The following is a 22,341-nucleotide window of genomic DNA, read 5'->3' on the forward strand; positions in this document are numbered from 1 at the left end:
TATGGTCACCTGCCCTAATATCTCCTTATGTGGCTTGGTGTCAAATTTTGTTTGATAATCGCCCCCTATGAAGCACCTTGGGACGTTTTACTACGTTAAAGGCGCTATATAAATAGAAGTTGTTGTAATGTCATCACCACCATTCTGTTTGATTACTAACTGGGGAATCGAAGCAGAGATATCCAGACTCACTGGGGCGTTCTCCAGTTAGAATGGTTACACAGCACAGAAGGAGGCCATTCGGCCCGTCGAACCCGTGCCGGCTCTCTGCAAGAGCACTTCAGCTAGTCCCACTCCCCCGCCCTACCCCCGTAGCCCTGCAAATTGTTTTCCTTCAGGTACTTACCCAATTCCCTTTCGAAAGCCACTACATTTCAATGGTCTCTTACACTATTTTATGGGCTAAACACTTGCACAAAGAGATTTGAAAATTAACTGGCATTAACTGTACAGCAAAGGTGCTCAGAATGCTTGAAGGCCTAAATGAAAATAAGTGAAAAATAAATTTATGACAGGTAACAGGATGAACCTTTTTACCCAAAGAATGATAACTATTTGGAGTGATCTACAAAGTGAGGTAACGGATATAATAGCGTTTCCTACATTACAACACTGACTACCAATGTTCCTTTAAAGCTGCGTGGTCAGGAACTCCCGCACTGCCATTAGAGGGGCCGCGCAGCCCAAAAAAAACTAGAGGGAACACTGGTGACCACACTTCAAAAGTACTTTATTGGCTGTGAACATAAGGTCAGAAGTGGGGATGTTCGCTGATCATCCGGTGTTCTGTTCCATTCGCAGCTCCTCAGATAATGAAGCAGTCCGTGCCCACATGCAGCAAGACCTGGACGACATTCAGCCTTGGGCTGATAGGTGGCAGGTATCATTTGCGCCACACAAGTGCCAGGCAATAACTATCTCCAACAAGCAAGGGTCTAACCACTGACCCATGGTAATCAACGGCATTACCATCGCTGAATCCCTCACCATTAATATCCTGGGGGTCACCATTGACCAGAAACTTAACTGGACCAGCCACATAAATACTGTGGCAACAAGACCAGGTCAGAGGCTGGGTATTCTGCGGCGAGTGTCTCACCTCCTGACTCCCCAAAGCCTTTCCACCATCTACAAGTAAGGAGTGTGATGGAATACTCTCCACTTGCCTGGATGAGTGCAGCTCCAACAACATTCAAGAAACTCGACACCAACAAAGCAGCCCGCTTGATCGGCATCCCATCCACCACCTTAAACATTCACTCCCTCCACCACCGGCGCACCGTGGTTGCAGTGTGTACCATCTATAAGATGCACTGCAGCAACTCACTAAGGCTGTTTCGGCAGCACCTCCCAAACCCTCGACCTCTTCCACCTAGAAGGACAAGGGCAGCAGACGCATGGGAACACCACCACCTCCAAGTTCCCCTCCAAGTCACACACCATCCTGACTTGGAAATATATTGCTGATCCTTCATCGTCGCTGGGTCAAAATCCTGGAACTCCCTCCCTAACAGCACTGTGGGAGTACCTTCACCACACACACTGCAGCGGTTCAAGAAGGCGGCTCACCACCACCTTCTCAAGGGCAACTAGGAATGGGCAATAAATGCTGGCCTTGCCAGCGACGCTCACATCCCAGGAATGAATAAATTGGCTGTAAAGTGCTTTGGGACATCCAGTGGTCATGAAAGAGGCTATATAAATGCAAGTCTTTCTTATTGGGGTTGTTCAAAATAGTTAGATGTTATAATGGGAGAGTTCATGTACTAATTAGTCAGATAATTGCGAGGTTATCCACTTTGGGGGTAAAAACAGGAGGGTGGATTATTATCTAAATGGCAATAGATTGGGAGATGGGGAAGTGCAGAGGGACCTGGGTGTTCTTGTGCACCAGTCACTGAAGGAGAGCATGCAGGTGCAACAGGCGATTAAGAAGGCAAATGGTATGTTGGCCTTCATATCAAGGGGGTTCGAGTATAGGAATAGGGATACCTTACTACAGCTGTACAAGGTGCTGGTGAGACCGCATCTGGAGTATTGTGTACAGTTTTGGTCGCCCCATCTGCGGAAGGATGTTCTTGCCATGGAAAGAGTGCAGCGGCGATTCACCAGGCTGATACCTGGAATGGCGGGAATGACCTACGAGGAGAGATTGAATAGTTTGGGCTTGTACTCACTGGAGTTTAGAAGATTGAGAGGGGATCTCATCGAAACATATAAAATTATGGCAGGCCTGGACAGGCTGAATTCAGAGAGAATGTTTCCAATGGCAGGGGAGCACAGAACCAGGGGCCACAGTCTAAAAATAGCGGGCAAATCATTTAAAACAGAGATGAGGAAGAATTTCTTCACTCAAAGAGTGGTGAGCCTGTGGAATTCCCTGCCACAGAGGGCTGTGAAGGCTAATTCAATAAATATTTTCAAGAGAGAATTGGATATATTTCTGAAGGCTAAGGGGATTAAGGGTTACGGAGAAAAGGCAGGGACGGGGTACTGAACTGGTAAGATCAGCTATGATCTCAGACGAAGATCAGCCATGATCTCATTGAATGGCGGAGCAGGCTCGAAGGGCCGAATGGCCTACTCCTGTTCCTATCTCTATGTTTCTATGTTTCTATAAGCTTCAATGAACCTTTCTCACGCCTGATTTTTCTTATCTAACATAATTCATTTAAAAATAGACCCAAAGCTTTGATGGTTTATCTACAGACAGCTGTAAGCTGTAAACTGCAGAGCGAAGTGCGACTCGGTGACTTACTTCCCTAGGTTTTTTACAATGGGCACTCTGATGCCTTCTATGAAATAAAATGCTGTTATCACACCTGGCAGTGTGTTTTGAAATTTACTGCAGTGATTTCTCAACACTGACTGTGAACTAACATCGCACCTCTTTCCCATTGCCCTCGCACTGTCAGTAATCTGGCACGTTCTAGCCGCTGTTGCATGGTACAGTGGAGAACCTCACAGATTTCTTTTTGCCTTTTGCGTGGAAGTATAGGGCCAAATAGTTGTAATAGTTCCGTGTCTCATTTGTGGGCAGTGTTTAGGATTGAAAGAGCAGAACTTTGCATTAAAGTTAAGATTGTGTCTGCAGAGAGGAAACGACATATTCCCAGGCTAATGGGTCATTTGAACTGTTGTTGGCATGTAAGTGTAAAGGAAATAGCCATATTCTAAGAGATACACCATCCTATGAACAGAATTTTGACTTTATTAAAACATGATATACAGGGTTTAAAAATCTAAAAGCCTCAACGACACAGGCTGTAAACAGAATACAGGCTTTTGAGATAAGATGAGTTGTTGACACAAGCTGTAAACACCATACAAGCTTTTGAAATAGGAATGGGTTGTTGACAATGAAACAATGGCCCTATTGAACCAGCAGATTGGAGCTTCCAGAAAGTCTAACCTTTGGAAAAAACACAATAAGATTTACCCAGTTAAATTGTTTTAAACAAACACTTTGTAAACAGGCACATGAAAGAGCATAATGGTATAATGTTAAGGTGTCATAAAACAACACTTCGGGAAACAGAAACTCAGAACATTAAAGAACCATATGCCTTCATAAATATCACATCAAATGAAACAAGGAGACACGACGTCTATAATATAACCATTGAGGTAGCTAGGGGGACAATGGTGCATCTGGTTGAAGTGTTTTCAATTTACATGTTGTAAAATATACAAACAGAAGACTTTGTAGATATGATATCAATAGATGCACCAAGCAATCACATGGTTTCTGTATTGAACTTAGAACACATAGGAGACGCGAAGTCTGCTTCCAACCAGCTAAAGTGATTTAAGAATTGAATAAGAAGACCTTCGTAAAAATGGCATCAAATAGATACATAAGTTATAACCGTTTTTTATGGTACGTTTTGAACACCTACACAACATACAGAATTCTGCCAGTTAACAGCTGAATTGACAGTAAGGATAGAAAGAAGTCAGCAGAGAAATGACTAGAGATAATTAGCTTACATCAGCAGAAAACTTCAAAGGATATACCACTGAAAAAAGGGTATAAAAAATAGAGCTTTCAAATAGAAAGACAGAAGTCGCTGAAAGGGGCAAAGCGATTCTCAACTTCAGAGGCAGGCTCTGTAAGTTTTTAACTCTTTGAGTCTCGGGGGTCAAAAGGGTACTTTTATTTGATTTTGATGGATATCCTGGATTAGAAATAAGTAGAAATGTAAAAATGTAACGAAGTTAAGATTTGAGAATAAGAATCTCTGAGAATGAGAATTGTAAGCGATTTGTATTTTGAACTGTTAAAGTTGCGATTGACTCACCAGCTATTAAATACATGTCAGTTCTTTAATAAATCCATATATTTTTAGAATTGTCTCACAGAGTACTTCTGTATCAAACTCATGAACTCAATCTCTGTACACTCTTTGGTGAGGAGTTGTAGAATTCTGGGGGAGTATTCCGGACCCTCATAATATCCGGAAGGTTACAGTCTAGTTAAACTTATTAAAAGTGCTATCTGGAGGATGGTAACATCTTCAAGTCATTCCTTTCCTTTAGGGAGAGATAGTCTGGACCTTTAAACCCAATTAAATGTCTTATACGATTCGGCTATCTCTAACTTTAGTTGAAGATGAACATCTGGGGAATATGCCTGAAAAGGGCTAGGACTAATAATTATCCCTTAAGGGTCTATTTTGACTTTTGGGTGACTGGCTGAGAAAGGGCGTTGGTTGGCTGCACGTTCCAGCGATGAAGAGGCCCCCATGATTCTGAGGCCCCAGTCTCATTCGAATCTGGCAGGCGAGCTGCCTAACGCCAAAAGCTCACCGGATTGAGTCCTCAAAATTGGGCTGGTGTGGCAGCCAGCAAGGCCGGGTTGTGGTGTGGGTCCCGGCCCAGAATACATTTGTGGGCCTTGGAGGAAGCACTCCAGCTCCTCCAGGTCCCAGAAAATAACTCGACACTGACCTTTGGCGAGCCTCTTCGGTTCCATCGCCCATGGAACTGGTCAGAGTGCGCACGGCACAGACCCCGATCAGTGTCCAACCTAAAATGGCAATCAAGGGCCCCATTTACATCATAGGAAACAAGCGGGCGCTTTGGACACCTGGTGGTAGGCCCCTTTCAAAACGGAGTCGGCCGCATCGCCGGTGAACCAGTGACGGTAAAACTACTAAGAACATAAGAAATAGAAGCAGGATTAGGCCATTCGGCCCTTTGAGCCTGCTCCACCATTCAATGAGATCATGGCTGATCTTCTGCCTCAACTCCATTCACTGGCCCTATCGCCATATCCCTTGATGCCCTTACTAGTCAGAAATCTATCGACTTCTGTTTTGAATATCCCCAATGACTGAGCCTCCACAGCCCTCTGGGGTAGAGAATTCCAAAGATTCACCATCCTCTGTGTGAAGAAATGTCCTCTCCTCTTAGTCCTGAATGACCTACCATTTATCTTGAGGCTGTGGCCCCTGGTTCTATACTCCCCAGCCAAGGGAAACATTCTCCCAGCATCCATCCTATCAAGCCCTTTAATAATTTTGTTTGCTTCAATGAGATCCCCTCTCATCCTTCTGAATTCAAGAGAATACAGGCCTAGTTTACTCAATCTCTTCTCATACGACAGTCCTGCCATCCCAGGAATCAATCTCGTCAACCTTCGTTGCACTCCCTCTATGACAAGTACATCCTTCCTTAGGTAAGGAGACCAAAATTGTACACAGTACTCCAGATGTGGTCTCACCAAGGCCCTATATAATTGGAGTAAGACTTCTTTACTCCTGTACTCAAATCCTCTTGTAATAAAGGCCAGTATACCATTTGCCTTCCTAATGGCTTGCTGCACCCGCACATTCACTTTCAGAGACTCATGTACAAGGACACCCAGGTCCCTTTGAGCATCTGCATTCCCCAATCTTTCACCATTTAGGAAATACTCTGCCTTTCTGTTTTTTCTACCAAAGTGGATAACTTTACATTTATCCACATTATATTCCATCTGCCATGTTCTCGCCCACTCACTGAGCCTGCGGTGTGACCACCTCGTTAAACGTGCTATCCACGAAGATCTCAGCCTCGTGGATGCTCCACAGTGACTTCAGCCGCAGCTCCAGCTCCAAAATGCAGATTTCGAGTAGCTGCAGCTGGAGACACTTCCTGCACCCGTGTTTGCCCTGGACACCGAAAATGTCCCTGACTTTCCACATAGCACAGGAGGAGCACTCCACGCGGCCGGGCTGCCCTGCCATGTCCTACCCTTAATTTATTCCCTTTACTTACTTTAAATTAAAGAATATTAAATACACTAGGGACCTTACTTCACTTTAAACACTACTTACTCTAAACTAGAGACCTTACTTTTACTTTAACGACTGGACTGTAGAAATACTCACCAGGTCCTACTTACCAATCAGCTCCTTCCCTTGTGCCGACGTCACTTTTAATCTCTGACGTCACTTTCGAATGTTGCCTGTTGAGGTCCGCTCTTGCTGCTGCTCCCAATAGCTCGGACTGGGCCTCAAGCCTCGGGCTTTATTTCGTCGCTCCTCCTTCACCTGTTCCCTCACAGGTCGGTCCGCTCACGCTGCTGCACCCATTTTAAGGTCCTGTTAATGCCAGGCGAAGGCAGGGAACATGAATCCCATAATCTCCATGAACTAATTTTAAAATGAACACTATTTGAAACAAAATCAACATTGATCTGTGTTTCCATTAATTCTTATATTAATTCTATGGGGTGAAAAATAAAAAGGAAAGACTTGCATTTATGTAGCCTCTTTCACGACCACCGGACGTCTCAAAGCGCTTTACAGCCAATGAAGTACTTTTAGAAGTGTGGTCACTGTTGTAATGTGGGAAACACAGCAGCCAATTTGCTCACAGCAAGCTCCCACAAACAGCAATATGATAATGACCAGATAATCTGTTTTTTGTTATGTTGATTGAGGGATAAATATTGGCCCCAGGACACCAGGGAGAACTCCCCCGCTCTTCTTCGAAATAGTGCTGTGGGATCTCTTACATCCACCTGAGAGGGCAGATGGGTCCTGACATAAGAAAACTACTGGGCACTTGGTCTAAGCGTTAAACAAAGCTTTAATCAACTGTTTTACAACATGGAGGTCTAGTTGTGTCCTTCATAGGTTCCTGTTAAGAATATCCTGCAAGCTGGGCCCGTGCCCGAGTATTTATACTCTCCCTGGACAGCGCCACCCATAGGCTGCTCAGTATTATTCATAAGTCTTTCTTTCATGAATAACTGATTCATGTCATGTCCTATGGTTTCATGTCTCATTCGAAAGACGGCACCTCCGACAGTGCGGCACTCCCTCAGCACTGCACTGGAGTGTCAGCCTAGATTTTTGCGCTTAAGTCCCTGGAGTGGGACGTGAACTCACAACCTTCTGACTCAGGAGGTGAGGGTGCCGCCCACTGAGCCACTGGCTGAGTAATATTTTATCTTGCAACAACTTTTCAGAAAATGTTGAGATTGTGGCTATCATTTTCAGTGTAGCCCCGAAGCCAACATGGAAAATTAGGACGTGTCACGTCTTTAAATATAAACAGGCAGCCAGCAGTCCACCTGGCGTCCCGCGAAGAAGCTCCTTTGATCTGTGTTTAAATTCGTTCACTGTTTTTGAAGTGCTAGTTAATAGAATCAACAGTTTGGGTTCTCATCTCCTGTATCTGCTAATTTGTTTTTCCTGGGTAAAGTGTTTCGCCACCAATTAGTTCATCTGAAGCATTATTTTTTATGAATAGCATCATGGCTTTGATGCTGCTCTCTTCCTCAGAGTTAACTGTTTTCTGATTGGTGTTAAGAATGGCTCCTGGTTATGCGTGAAACCATTAGCGGAACTGTGTTTTTGTTAAATGGGTGTCTGAATTGACACTCGATTTTGTTAAGTTATTTGTGTAAGTTAAGATAGTAAAATAAATTTCAGTTTGCCTTGTTCTACCATTCTTTAGCTCATTCGGAGCCTCTACAGAAACAATTCTGTAAACATAATTAACTCCCTCCATAGCCCTTGCCCCTCCCTGTCTCTGTAACCTCCTCCAGCCCCACAACCCCCTCCGAGATATCTGCGCTCCGCTAATTCTGGCCTCTGGCGCATCCCCGATTTTAATCGCTCCACCATTGGCGGCCATGCCTTCAGCTGCCTGGGCCCTAAGCTCTGGAATTCCCTCCCTAAACCTCTCCGACTCTCTCTCCTCCTTTAAGATGCTCCTTAAAACTGACCTCTTTGACCAAGCTTTTGGTCATCTGCCCTAATATCTCCTGATGTGGCTCGGTGTCAAATTTTGTTTGATAATCGCTCCTGTGAAGTGGCTTGAGACGTTTTACTACATTAAAGGCGCTGCATAAATACAAGTTGTTGTTGTTGTGTTTGTACATCACATTTATACATCCAAGGGTCACAAAGAGCACCAAGGGATACCAAAGGATGAAGTTAGGCCTGTCTACATACTCTGATGTTTCTCCACTGACTTCCTATGTTTCCAAAAAACAATTTGAAGATTGTTCTCCACACCTTCAAATCCTTCCATGGCCCCACCCCTGCCTACCTCTGTGCTCTCCTCCAGCCCTAAGTCCCTGCGTGCATACCCTGTCCTCCTGCCCTGGCCTACTTCTTGTTCCCGGCTCCCTCCGCTCCACATCAGCAGTTGCTCCTTCGACCACCTTTGGCCCACCTCTGGAACGCCCCCCTTCAGTACTTTGTCTTTGCCATCTACTTCCCTGCCTCGTCCTGACCCTCTTTTGTCCAGTCAACAATTTTAGTGAAAACATGGGTGACGTAAGAAAACTACTAGGCACTTGGCCTAAGTATTAAACAAGGCTTTAATCAACTGTTTTTCAACATGGAGATCTAGTTGTGTCCTTCACTCGTTCCTGTTAAAGAATGTCCTGAGCAAGCTGGGCCCATGCCCGAGTATTTATACTCTCCCTGGACAGCGCCACCAGCAGGCCGCTCAGTATCATTTCATAAGTCATTTCCACATGAATGACAAGATTCATGTCAATTGGCATCAGTATAAAAGTTTTTTTTCTTTCGCACAATAATTATTGGCAGGAGGAATCTCCCGGCACCCCCACCCCGCTGGATGAGAGTTTCCCAGTCGGTACTGTGATGCTGAGCCAATATTTTAGCCAATAGAGGCAGAACCCCTCATCACATTTAAAAAGTACTTGGATATGCACTTGAAGAGCCGTAACCGATAGGACCACGAACCAAGAGCTGGAAAGTGGGATTAGGCTGGAGAGCTCTTTTTGGGCCGATGGGCCGAATGGCCTCCTTCTGTGCCATAAATTTCTATGATTCTATTGCCGTGAAATTTGGTTACGCCCCGCACAGGAAGTGGAGTGCAATCTCAGGCACTCCGCTTCCTGGTGGGACGGAAACCGAGGCGATGTCGCGGCGCGATCGGCAGTGGAGGCTCTGCGGAGGGCTGCCGCGTTTCAAAGCCTTCAGTTAAAGGGGAGGGGCCGCTGTGCACACTGCAGGGCCTCCGATGGCCCACACTAGGCCACCAGGGTGGCGTGGTACCGCGGCCGCAGCCCGTCGCCGAGACGTGGTGCCAAACTGCGCGATGGTGGGCAGGACCACGCCACGGCCCACCATGGAAGGCCGACCTGGAGGTCAGCCAAAAAAAAGGAAATGGCGGCGCAGCTCGCAGCCGCACCTCCCTTTTAACTACCGCCCCACGAGCGGAGGTCGGCCCAGACTTGTGACCCGTGAGGCTGACACTGACACTGCCCACGGCAGCCACGTGGGGCGCAGCCAAATTTCTAAGCCGCTAAGGGGTCGCAGCGCACGGCGATGACGTCGTCGCCAGGTTCGTGACGCCCCGCGGCGCTGCTGGCGGGGGGGGGTGGCGGTATCGGGTAGCGCCTCAGCAACACCCCACCGAATTCTCGGGAGGCGTTTTCTTCCCCCTCGCCAGGTGATAAGCCCTTTGTGCCCCGTTAGCAGCCCCCCTGAGGCACTAGGCAGGAGCAAAGGAGGCGAAGTTCTAGCCCATTGATTCTATAATAAGACCGGGAAGGCTCCAGGGCCTAGAAATTCAGTTGGGCGCGGCAGCCGTTAGCGCCTTAGGAGGAGTAGATTTCAAGCGCTAGGTGCTTAGCGGCCGGGCGCAGCGCGATCTGCGCCTCGCCCCAACTTCAGTACACATTTAGCGCCAGCGCAAAGTCTTAGCGCGCGCCCTGCTGCGCGCGCACATCATGACGTCATTTGCTAGTGCAACGCCTTTTGTGCGCCTCGAACTGGAACTTCACTCGCGCCGGCCCATTGTGCGCCGGGCGGCCCGAGCGACTGTGAAGTGGAACGGTACACAGCCCAGCCGGGCCGCGGGGAGCGCAAATTAAAGGGCACTTACCCAGCAGTATAAAGGCCAGCCATTTTGCAGCATTCACTCTTGTGCAACGGTTTTTTGGACAGAGACCAAGGAGGAGAGTTTACTGGTTTGGACCAACACTTGGACAGGTATTTTTGGCTCAGGCCAGAGCTTACCAATTATCTTTGCCTTCATTCAGAGCTCAGTGTTTGCCAGCATATAATGGGGGCTGCATTGGGTGGCAACGCTGAATTTCAGCCTTATGCCAGAAGGGCTTACAGACGCCGTGAGAGAGTGGCAGCCCTGGCTAGACGCAGAGGGGGCAACAGGTGTCGCCAACTGAGGCCTTACCCACGCAGGGTATACCGCCAGCAGACCTCCTATCTGACCATGTCTGCCGCGATGTGTGTTAGGAGGCTGCGATTCCGAAGGGAGGTGGTTGCAGACATCTGCCGGCTGCTTCAGAGAGATCTGCAGCCACAGCTGATGCGCAGGACGTCTCTGTCGGTGGCAGTGAAGGTGACGGTGGCTCTCAACTTCTATGCCTCCGGCTCCTTCCAATCCGCTACTGGGGACATCGCTAACATCTCCCAGTTCGCCGTGCATTGCTGCATCCGCCAGGTGACCGAAGCCCTTTTCAGAAGGAGACATCAATTCATCTCCTTCCCCATGACCCTGGAGAAGCAGCAGCAGCGTGCAGTGGGGTTTGCAAGAATAGCGGGCTTCCCCATGGTGCAGGGCGCCATTGACTGCACGCATGTGGCTTTGCGGGCACCTCTTGAGCATGCCGAGGATTACCGCAACCGGAAGGGCTACCATTCCCTCAATGTACAGCTGGTGTGTGACCACAGGCAGCGCATCCTAGCTGTCAATGCCCGCTTTCCAGGCAGCAGCCACGATGCCTTTATCCTGCGACAGACAACTGTGGCTGACATGTTCCAGGCACAGCCTCCCCCAAGAGGATGGCTTATCGGGGACAAAGGCTATCCTTTGTGTACCTGGCTCATGACCCCGCTCCGCGTGCCCACGACCCCTGCTGAAGAGGCATACAACGAGAGCCATCAAGCGACGAGGAACCTCATAGAACAAACAATCGGCGTGCTCAAGCAACGGTTCCGCTGTCTCGATCGCTCCGGGGGAGCCCTCCAGTATTCGCAGGATCGAGTCTCCCAATTCGTCGTCGTTTGCTGCATGCTGCACAACCTGGCTATCCGCAGGACTCAGGCACTGCCACCTCACGTTGGACCACCACCTCAGGAGGAGGAGCAGGAGGAGCATGAGGAGGAGGAGGACGAGGAGTACCAGCCCAGGAGGGAGGCACAAGGTCCAAGGGCCGCCCGTCGGCAGCTTATTGAACGTCACTTCTAGGCCCCCTGTCAGGGAATGGCTTGTGCCAATGATAGAACATGATTGCAGCCGCTCCGCAAGCCCTCAGCCGGTTGAGGCAACAAACACTTCAAAGATCAAACATGGACAATGTGAATAAATAAAATGGTTTATTGTACAAACTCTGGGCCCTTCCCACATGAAAACCAAAAACAGACGAAACCCCCAAAAAACACTCAAACACATTACTCGCTCCCACAACCTGGAGAGGATTAACAAAATAGGGCAACTAAAATGGCCGTCATTCTCGGCCTTCGTCAAAAACAAACATCACATCATCGCCCTTCAAAAAACAAACATCCAATTCTCGGCCTCAAGAAACAAACACAAATGGCCACACATTCGACTATTTGGCCCGCTAGGGCGATGCCTTGGCCATCTTTGGGTGGCCCCTGCCCGCCCTGCTGCTCCGCCTCAAAGTAAGGCCATTGGCTGCTGCAAGGCTGGGGGCAGGCTCCTGAGGGGCACATGTCGTGACGGCAGATGCCCTTGGGGGTCGGCCTAGTCGAGGTCTGGCCGTCGAGCGGGCGGCTGTTGATTGCTGCAGCTGTGGCTGGCCAGCATCAGTCGCTGCAGCAGCTCCTGGCAGCTCCACTGGGGGACTGGCAGTGGCGGCTGGAGGAATGGCGGCAAGCTGGCGGATGGCATGTGCTCGCTGGTCACCTGAGACACTGGCACTCACCCGGGCCAGCACTGCAGCATGCACACCAATCTGCCGAGGGACAGACCGCTGTGCTGCTGCAGCGCGCCGGGTGCCCTGGCGATGCCTGGCTGACACAGCGAGTGTGGCAGCAGTGAGTGCCCGTGTTGACCTGTTCACTGACCGCATCAGAGCAGCCAGTGACTGGACGGCACCACTGATCACCTGGCCAGTCGCTGACAGAGCTGCCCCGAATTCCGCCCGACTCGCTGCCTGATCTGCCCGGTATTCCGCCCGACTGGTGGCCTCTGAGGGCCCGAACTCGGCCACACTCCGAGAGAGGGAATCGATGGACTCAGGCAACCGTGCCACTGCTGCCATGAGCTCTGTGTGCCGGCGCTCCGAGTCCGCGGACAATTCTTCGAGGCGTTCCATCTCCTCGGCGAAGAGCATCTCCTGACTGGAGGCCGGACTCTCCCTCTGGGGAGAAGGCCGCCGAGCTGGCCGACCCTTCCTGCGTTGCTGGAGGCCGCTGGGCCCAGCAATTGGACTCCCCTCCGACGCTTCCCCCCTCTGGGGAGAAGGCCGCCGAGCTTCCACCCCCCTCCCGCCTTTCTGCAGCCCGCAGGTCCCAGGAGCTCCCCTCCCCTTCGACACTTCCGCCACGCTGCCCTCCAGGGAAGACGTGTCCCCTACATTGGCCTGGGTGGCCGCGGCTGAGAGTTCCCCTGATGGGCCGCCTTCCTCTTGCTCCTCCTCCTGCTCCTCTTCGGAGGGTCTGTCACTGGCAAGTTCAGGGACCTCCTCTTCACCATCTGAAAGCAGGAAGGCACAAGAGTAGCTTTAGAGAGAGGAGAGGGCGTCAGTGCGGGATGCATGAGTGGTGGCATTCAGCGCATTGGTCGGACAGTGGCAAAGGATGTAGATCTGATGCGCAAGTGGGATGAGAGAGGTGCAAAAGGTGATGTCCTTACCATTGCTGCCCAGAACAGGGTCGGCATCTCCACATGCAACGGGCCCAATCACCCGGCCACCCATGAGGCGCTCCACGCGATGTTGCAGGTCGGTGAGTGGCTGGATATGGGGTCGGCCTCCCCCGGTCGCAGTCCGGCTCTTGCGATTATTCGCCAGCTTGGCCTGCAAGAGAAAGGACGGCCTCTAAGTACAGTGTGTCGCCATGATCTGGTGTGCACTGCCTCCCATGGTGGAATAGCTTGGCCAGTGTGTTAAGTGCAGAATGTGCAATTGATGCTCATGCCTGTCCCATAGCTGCTGGATGAAGGCTGGCCATTAGAGCTTTCAGGTCCCTTTGCCCATAATGTGAGGTGCACATGCAAGGATGAGGAGGTCACTGGAAAGGGTACTCACCCTGACAATGCGTGTGAGGTCATTTAACTTTTTGCGGCATTGGGCACCGGTCCTGGGGACGTCGCTGTCGGCTGACAGCTTGCTGGCGACATGCCTCCAGGCTCTCCTGTAGACGCGGACCGTCGCCTTCTTGCCATTGTCCGGGTACAAAACATGGCGCCTCTTCTCCACAGCAGCAATCAGCACACTCAGATCACGCTCTGAGAAGCGCTGCACACGTTCACGGGCCTTCTCCATGTCTTCAGGCGCTATTTGGGTCCAGCAGCAGTGTTCAGGCCTAGCTGGAGGGCTCCACTATCCAGGGCGTGGCAGCAGACACAGTCGACCCTTCCCCCTTAAGAGCTGGCCGGCGCCAGGGTGTCTGCTGTCAATCACGAGATGGCCGCACCTGCGCTGCGCCCGGCCTCGGCGCTATCGATCACCACCTCCGGCTTAGCGCCCAAAGAGAGGCGTCCAGCAGCAGTTTTAGCGCTCGCCCGAACTCCTAGGGCGAAGCTAATGAATATCGGAGAAGTGGCATCGATTTGGCGGCGGCCGCAAACTTTAGCGGACGCCCCACTTTAGCGCCCCAAAAGTGGCGTCAATGAATTTCTAGGCCCAGGTCTTCAATCTATGCTGAATCAGTAGGGGAATTTTAAAAGAAAGAAAGACTTGCATTTATCATAGAATCATAGAATGGTTTCAGCACAGAAGGAAGCCACTCGGCCCGTCGAGCCTGTGCCGGCTCTCTGCAGGAGCACTTCAGCTATTTCTACAGCGCCTTTCATGACCACCGGACGTCCCAAAGCGCTTTACAGCCAATTAAGTACTTTTTGAAGTGTAGTCACTGAAGCCATGAAACTATCGGATTGTCGTAAAAACCCATCTGGTTCACTAATGTCCTTTAGGGAAGGAAATCTGCCGTCCTTACCCGGTCTGGCCTATATGTGACTTCAGACCCACTGCAATCTGGTTGACTCTTAACTGCCCTCTGAAATGGCCGAGCGAGACACTCAGTTGTATTCAAGCAGGTGGCTCACCACCACCTTCTGAAGGGCAATGAGGGATAGGCAATAAATGCTGGCATTGCCAGCGACGCCCACATCCCATGAATGAATTTTTAAAAAGGGAATTGGATAAGTGCCTGAAGGAAAACATTTGCAGGGCTACGGGGAAAGGGGGGGTGGAGTGGGACTAGCTGAACCACTCTCGCAGAGAGCCGGTACGGGCTCGATGGGCCAAATGGCCTCCTTCAGTGCTGTAACCATTCTATGATTCTTTCATGACCTCAGGATGTCCCAAAGTGCTTTACAGCCAATGAAGTACTTTTTTTTGAAGTGTAGTCGCTGTTGTAATGCAGGAAACGCAGCAGCCAATCTGTGCACAGCAAGCTCCCACAAACAGCAATGTGATAATGACCAGATAATCTGTTTCTGTGATATTGACTGAGGGATAAATATTGTCCAGGATACCGGGGATAACTCCCCTTCTCTTCTTCAAAATAGTGCCATGGGATCTTTTACATCCACCTGAGAGAGCAGACAGGGCCTCGGTTTAACGCCTCATCCGAAAGACGGCACCTTCGACAGTGCGGCACTCCCTCAGCACTGCACTGGAGTGTCAGCCTAGATTTCTGTGCACAAGTCTCTGGAGTGGGACTTGAACCCACAGCCTTCTAACTCGAGAGGTGAGAGTGCTACCCACTGAGCCACTGGCTGACACTTAAGCTAATGATGTGGTTAACAGTTAGAATCCAAAGCGTTTGCCCGGACCACAGTTCGCCTTGTGTAGATTCTAAATCACCCGTGGCAATGCCTAGTAACTGACTTCATTGTTGACTTGCAATCTGCCGCATCAGCTGAGCTACAAATGGACTCCAACCTTTTAAAAACAGAAAAACAAGCATTCAGATATCCTTGTGCATGACTTCACAGTCTGCTTATTGTAATGCCTGTCACTATTTATCCATCACTTTTCTTGTTTGCACAATAAATTTGTTATGTCATGGACGAGAATCTGATGATACAATAATGCGACAGGGTTTTACAAAGGTATTCCTGTGTCACTTGTAAACTTGTTTTTCTGGACCTGTTGACCCATTTGATAAATAGGGACTTGTTTAGTCAGGATAGCAGGGTAAAGTCCCATCATACATTTTATTACTGTTTCTTGTTTGTCAAAGTTCATATTCAATTCTTTTTGCTTATGCCGAGCTGAGTTCAGTGACAGATCAGATCTGGAATCGTAAGTTTAGACTCAAAGGTCCACAATTAAGTATAAATTAAAACAGCCTGATATGGAGAGCAGGGAAACAAAATGTTATGTTTGTGGTGTATGTAACCTGTTCCACCTTAAGAGAACTACCTTAAGAGATGTACTACTTTCTCTTGGCTGCTGTATACTGTAATACCGGTGGTGACCACACCGGTATATAAGTGTTGTGTAGGGATTTGCTGGGCAGTTCAGCCCTGACCTCCGAATAGTAAAGACCTGTTAAAGTTATTCTTGTGGTCTGTGTCCAGTGATTTATAATAAGCATAACTGGGACACACAGACTTAACAGTGGCGACGAGTCCGATCTTACCCTGCGGCAGTTTTACATCCAAGGCAGCTTCGTCCTCAGAACGGGCGTCGAGAAGAGGCATCCGCCCTCATCATCCTGCTGAGCACCATCGCACGGGAGGCATCGAGAACCCGGGTTAAAAAGAAAAATTCTGACCACGAAGCCCTCCATCAGCGACAGGCAGTGATCATCCCTTCTACCACGGTGGTGGGTAAGCCGATCAGCGACACGAGCAGAAAGTCGGCCGCGTTGACTGTGGAGTGGGGGAGGGAAAACGGAGGAAAAAGGGCGGAGAACTCGACCACGGCCGGTGAAAAGGGCCGGGCTGCAATCGAGGCTGAGAGGCGCAGCGACTGGGGCAGCTTAAGGCACGAGAGCCGCGGAGAACTCAAACGCAGCCGGTGTAAAGGACCGGGCTGCATGCGGGGCTGAGAGGCGCAACAGCAGGGGAAGCGTGAATGCCCACGGGAACCGCGGGGGAGTAAAAGCAGCATCGGGGAATTGAGAACCGCTGGGGAGGCGAGAACGGCAGCAGCACGGCAATCGCCATTGCAGCCAGCGGGGGAAGAAGGCAAACGCGGGAATCCGCCATTGTAGTCGGTGGGGGAAGAAGACGAGCGCGGGAACGACCACCAAGCGCGGGAAGCCGCCATTTTAGTAGGCGGGGGAAGAAGACAAGCGTGGGAAGCCGCCATTTTGAGAAAAAGAAAAAATTTAAAAACTTGCAAGGATGCCTAAACATGGGAACATTAATACCTTTGATAGCGATATCGAAGATTGGACCACGTATGTAGAACGCATGGAAGTTTATTGTAAAGCAAATAAGTTACCAGATGATGAGAAAGCACTAACCTTATTAAGCTCAATGGGTGCGAAGACATACGGGCTATTGAAGCACCTTCTGTCACCAGATAAACCGGCGGATCAGACTTTCGCGAATATTGTTACTGTCCTGAAAAATCATTTAAACCCCACGCCGCTGATGCTAGCGGAATGATTTAAATTTTACAGAAGAACGCAGCTGAAAGATGAAAGCAACGCTGAATTTTTAATTGAACTGCGTAAGCTATCAAAGTACTGTCAGTTTGGAACAGGACTAGCAGATGTGCTGAGAGATAAATTTGTGTGTGGATTGTTAAAAGAAGGAACACAAAAGCGACTGCTTGAGGAGAATGATATTACGCTTGATAAAGCTGTCACTATTGCAGCATCGCACGAAGCCGCAGCGAGAGGCACTGCGGAAATGCAGCTACGGTCACCGGAACTCAGCACCAATCAAATGGTCTTGGGTACAGTAAAATGTTATCGTTGTGGAAAGACAACGCACGATCAGAACCAGTGCTGGTTCAAAAATCAGGAATGCAGAAAATGTGGCAGGCTTGGTCACATAGCTAAAGTATGCCGGTCAGGAAAGAAGACCAGCAACAAAAAGTCACCGCAGGAAAAGTACAGAAAGGTACACAAGGTGACAGAGAACAGTTCGAATGAACAGAAGTCAAATTCAGACTCCAGCAGTAATGAACTGGGTAGTCTAAGAGTACACAATGTTGGTAATGAAGCAGACCTCCAAACAATCTGGGTCACACTTCAGATAGCAGGAGTCCAAGTGAAGATGGAATTGGACACTGGCTCGGCATTGACGGTCATGAATAAGCAAGATTACAAAAGGTTATTCCCACATATTCCCCTACGGGATACGGAGATTGTATTGAAAACATACACGGGGCAAAGAGTATACCCCATCGGGAAGATAGAGGTAAAGGTGGTCCACAAGGGCAAAGAAAGCCGAGGAATGGACTTATATGTGCTACCTGAGGGAGGTCCACCACTACTGGGACGGGAGTGGATTAGGAAAATAAATATGGACTGGCATTCCTTAAAAGCACTAACGGTAGATTCCGGTAAAAAAGATGTCAAACCTAAACGATTGTCCAGAATATTGGACGATGCTAAAGAGGTGTTCCAACAGGGACTGGGAACACTGAGAGGAATTACGGCAAACATCAAGGTTGAAGAACATGCAAACCCGAAATTTTTCAAAGCCAGACCGGTTCCTTATGCGATACGACCTGCTGTGGAAGCTGAGCTGGAAGGGCTAGAACGTTCAGGAGTACTGTCTAAGGTAGACTGGAGTGAGTGGGCCACGCCCATTGTCCCTGTCATGAAGCGTTCATCGAGCAACAAGCCGGGGGAACCGGGGAAGGTTCGCACCTGTGGAGATTTCAAGATCACTGTTAATCCGGTGCTTCACACGGTGCAGTATCTGCTTCCGCGGATTGAGGATATCTTCGCTTCGTTGTCTGGCGGGAAACACTTCACCAAGATAGATCTGGCGCAGGCGTACTTACAGATGGAAGTTGAGGAAGAGTCACGCCAGTACCTCACGATCAACACGCATAGAGGCTTGTACCGGTATAATAGACTGGTTTTTGGAGTGGCATCGGCTCCAGCAATTTGGCAGAGGGCCATGGAGCAGGTATTACAGGGAATTCCAAGCACACAATGTTACCTGGATGATATTCTGATTACAGGAGATGATGACGAGGAACACCTTGCAAATTTGGAACTGGTGCTCACCAGATTGAAAGAATATGGACTTCGAGTTAATCGCCAGAAATGTGAGTTCTTTCAGAAGCGGATCTCGTACTGTGGTCATGTCATTGACCAGGAGGGGCTTCATAAGTCTCCTGACAAGATCGAAGCTGTTGTGAAGGCTCCCGCTCCGGATAATGTATCCCAGTTGAGGTCGTTCCTAGGGTTGATTAACTATTACCATAAGTTTCTGCCAAATTTATCCACGGTTCTGCACCCGCTGAATGCTCTTTTGCAGAAGGGAGTACCATGGAAGTGGAGCGAGGACTGTAAGAAGGCCTTTCACAAAAGCAAGGCATTGATCACCTCAGAGGAAGTGTTGGCTCACTTCAACCCAACGCTGCCTATTCGTTTGGCTTGTGATGCTTCTCCATATGGTATTGGGGCAGTACTCTCACACAAGTTGCCAAATGGCCTGGAGAGGCCAGTTGCGTTTGCATCCAGATCATTGACCTCCGCTGAGCGCAACTATGCTCAGATAGATAGGGAGGCTCTCAGCCTTGTGTGGGGAGTAAAGAAGTTTAATCATTACCTGCAGGGCCAAAAGTTTACGCTTCTGACAGACCACCAGCCGTTGGTATCCATTTTTAACCCTAAGAAGGGTGTTTCGGTGATGACAGCACAGAGACTCCAGAGATGGTCCCTTTTCCTAGGGGCACATCAATATCAGATAGAATTCAAAGGTACAAAGCAGCATGGTAATGCTGATGGGCTGTCGCGCCTGCCACTACCTACAGAGGAGGAGGCACCGACGGTTGACCCTGTTGAGTTATTTCACTCGACCATCATCGAATGTTTACCAGTCACCAATGCAAGTATTTAAAGAGAAACCAGGAATGACCCGACACTGTCCCGGGTCTACGAAGTGACAGTGAAGGGATGGCCAGCACATGGTGATCCACTGTTACCGGCATTCTCAGCAAGACGAGAACAGCTGTCCGTCTGTCAAGGAACATTGATGTATGGAACAAGGGTGATTATTCCTCCTAAGTTAAGAGAGAGAGTTCTAAACGGAACTGCATGAAGGTCATCTGGGGGGAGTCAAGATGAAAAGCCTTGCTAGGGCTTATGTGTGGTGGCCGGGTATCGACCAACAGATAGAGGATCTGACGAAAAGTTGCTCAGGGTGCCAAAAAGTGCAAAATGCACCTCCGATTGCACTGCTGCATCCATGGGAATGGCCTTCAACCCCATGGCAACGTGTACATATTGACTTTGCTGGTCCATTCATGGACTCCATGTTTTTAATTGTGGTGGACGCACATTCTAAATGGCCAGAAGTGATTAAGATGACTACCACTACCTCGGAAAAGACGATCGCGGTGCTAAGAATGATATTTGCAAGAAATGGATTGCCAGAACAAATATGTTCAGACAACGGACCGCAGTTCGTGTCAGAAGAATTCCAGAAATTCATGAAGAAGAATGGGGTGAAACATTATACCTCTGCCCCATATCATCCGGCTACAAACGGGTTGGCCGAGAGATTTGTACAAACGTTCAAAAAAGCAATAAAGGCCATGAGCGAAGATCGAATTCCACTACAACACAAGGTGGACAAATTCCTACTGGCATATCGAAACACCACTCATGCAGTGACAAACCAAAGTCCTGCCATGATGTTCTATAACAGGAGGTTGCGGTCCAGGTTGGACTTGTTAAAACCAAATGTGCGGAGGGAAGTTGAAAACAAACAGTTCCAGCATATAAATAACAAGACCACTCGGAGTTTCGAAATAGGACAACCAGTGTTAGCCCGGGACTATAAAAACGAGAAATGGCAATCTGGAACAATTCGGGCCAGACAAGGACCCCTGATGTACACGGTAGATATTGGTGAAAATGTAATACGGCGTCATGCTGACCAACTGGTAGAATCGAGAACAAGGGTCGAACCCATGGTTACGGCAGAGACAACCGTGGAAGAAGTTAGTGAACCTGAAGCATCTACCTCAGAAGTGAATGTACCTGATGGTGATGTCCAATCCATAAGAGACCAACTAGATGAGTCACCCCAGCAACGAGAATCAGAGACCCCTGAAAGGCGTTGTCCAACTCGAATCAGGAGGCCTCCTCAGAGACTGAATCTTTGAACTGTTTTGCATGAAGTTGTATATATATATGTTATTGTAGTGGTTCGTGTAAATCGCCACTATATAAAAGAGTTTAACTTCAACGAACTATAAATAAGTTGTTTATTTACCAGAACAGGATAATACAGCAGGTAAGGTAGCAGGTAAGATGGCTGACTGCAAGAGCACCATAGTGTAGATCACAGGATAATTACAGCAGGTAAGGTAGCAGGTAAGGTGGCTGACTGCAGGAACACCATGTTGTAGGTCTTACGGTAAGTAAGATAGCAGGTAAGATGGCTGACTGCAGGAGCACCATGTTGTAGACCTTGTCCCAGCGGGGACTCCACAAGGACTGCGTTCCCAGTCCCGTGGGGAGCGTGTGGGGAGCCTCATGACCTCCTCACACTCGGCTCTATATTCCCGACGTCACGTGACCGCGTCATGACGTCAGCACGTTTACGTGCGCTTAGGCGGTCACGTGACCTGCGCCGTTATCGGTAAATCTCCGCGGTACTGAAGCCGACCCTTAAGGCCGAGGTTACTAGGCCGGGCTGTGCCAGTACTTGCCGCGGGAGCGGAGAATCACTTCGCTGCCGCTTGCCGGCTGATGCAGCCGAAGTCGCGATAGGCCGGGCTATGCCGACGGCCGTCTTAGAAGCCCGAATCGGGCTGGCGGCCAGTGCGCATGCGTCAAGTGATGCGTGACGTCAGCGCGTTAGGTCGGCGGCCGACGCGCATGCGTCACGTGATGCGTGACGTCAGCGCGTTAGGTCGCCTCTTAAAGGGGCAACAGCCCAACAGGTAAGTTAGAGGCAACAGCCCTAACTGGTAAGTTACACAAATAAGTTAATTAAGTACATACAGTTAGGTAAGTTATACATACATAAATAAGTTAAAGGGAATTATGTATATATCTCAATGTAAAGGACAACCCATAAGACCGCCACACAAGCCCCCCCAGAATTCGCTTTAACGAAAGTCCAAGGATGAAATAGTCTGACGAGCTGGTAGTCACAGCGGTCATGCTGTCTCGACTTAGTAGACGAGGTATTAAGATACTGCTCGTAAGCGGATCCTTACGCTCGTCATGGCGAATAAAACGTATCCGTCAGGCGAAGGACCATAGAGACGTGCGAAACAGCAAGCCTAATCAGAGTGACGGGCAGATTGGGCGGACGCGGGCGATGTCTCCGTTGACTGGTGAGCGAAACCTTCAGGAGGCTGGAACGCACGAAACAGTGCGTGCCATAATGCTACGACATGAACAGAACGGAGGGTGAAGAGTTGCTGTGTTGATCTATGATCAGAGCAACTTCCACGTGTTGATCGCGGCCGCAGGATGCCCGTTGGACCCGTCCTCGATGTATACAGCTTCAATAGACATTTGCATTTGTCAAAAGGGAAAACTGGAGAAAGGGCGG

At 49.3% G+C, this 22,341-nt stretch overlaps 1 long non-coding RNA gene across 1 annotated transcript; it reads right to left on the bottom strand.

Annotated features, from left to right (window-relative positions):
- Positions 1-3,193: 3,193 nt before the first annotated feature.
- Positions 3,194-21,431, bottom strand: LOC147103431 (uncharacterized). The gene is made up of 2 exons (XR_015073000.1): positions 21,049-21,431; positions 3,194-3,412 (listed from the first exon to the last, which is right to left on the bottom strand). It is a non-coding gene; the product is annotated as an uncharacterized LOC147103431 (long non-coding RNA).
- Positions 21,432-22,341: the final 910 nt, after the last annotated feature.

The sequence above is a fragment of the Somniosus microcephalus genome, chromosome 20 (genome assembly GCF_052327205.1).
Source record: "Somniosus microcephalus isolate GS21.2 chromosome 20, FLI_Smic_1.0, whole genome shotgun sequence".
In the NCBI taxonomy this organism is placed as follows: domain Eukaryota; kingdom Metazoa; phylum Chordata; class Chondrichthyes; order Squaliformes; family Somniosidae; genus Somniosus; species Somniosus microcephalus.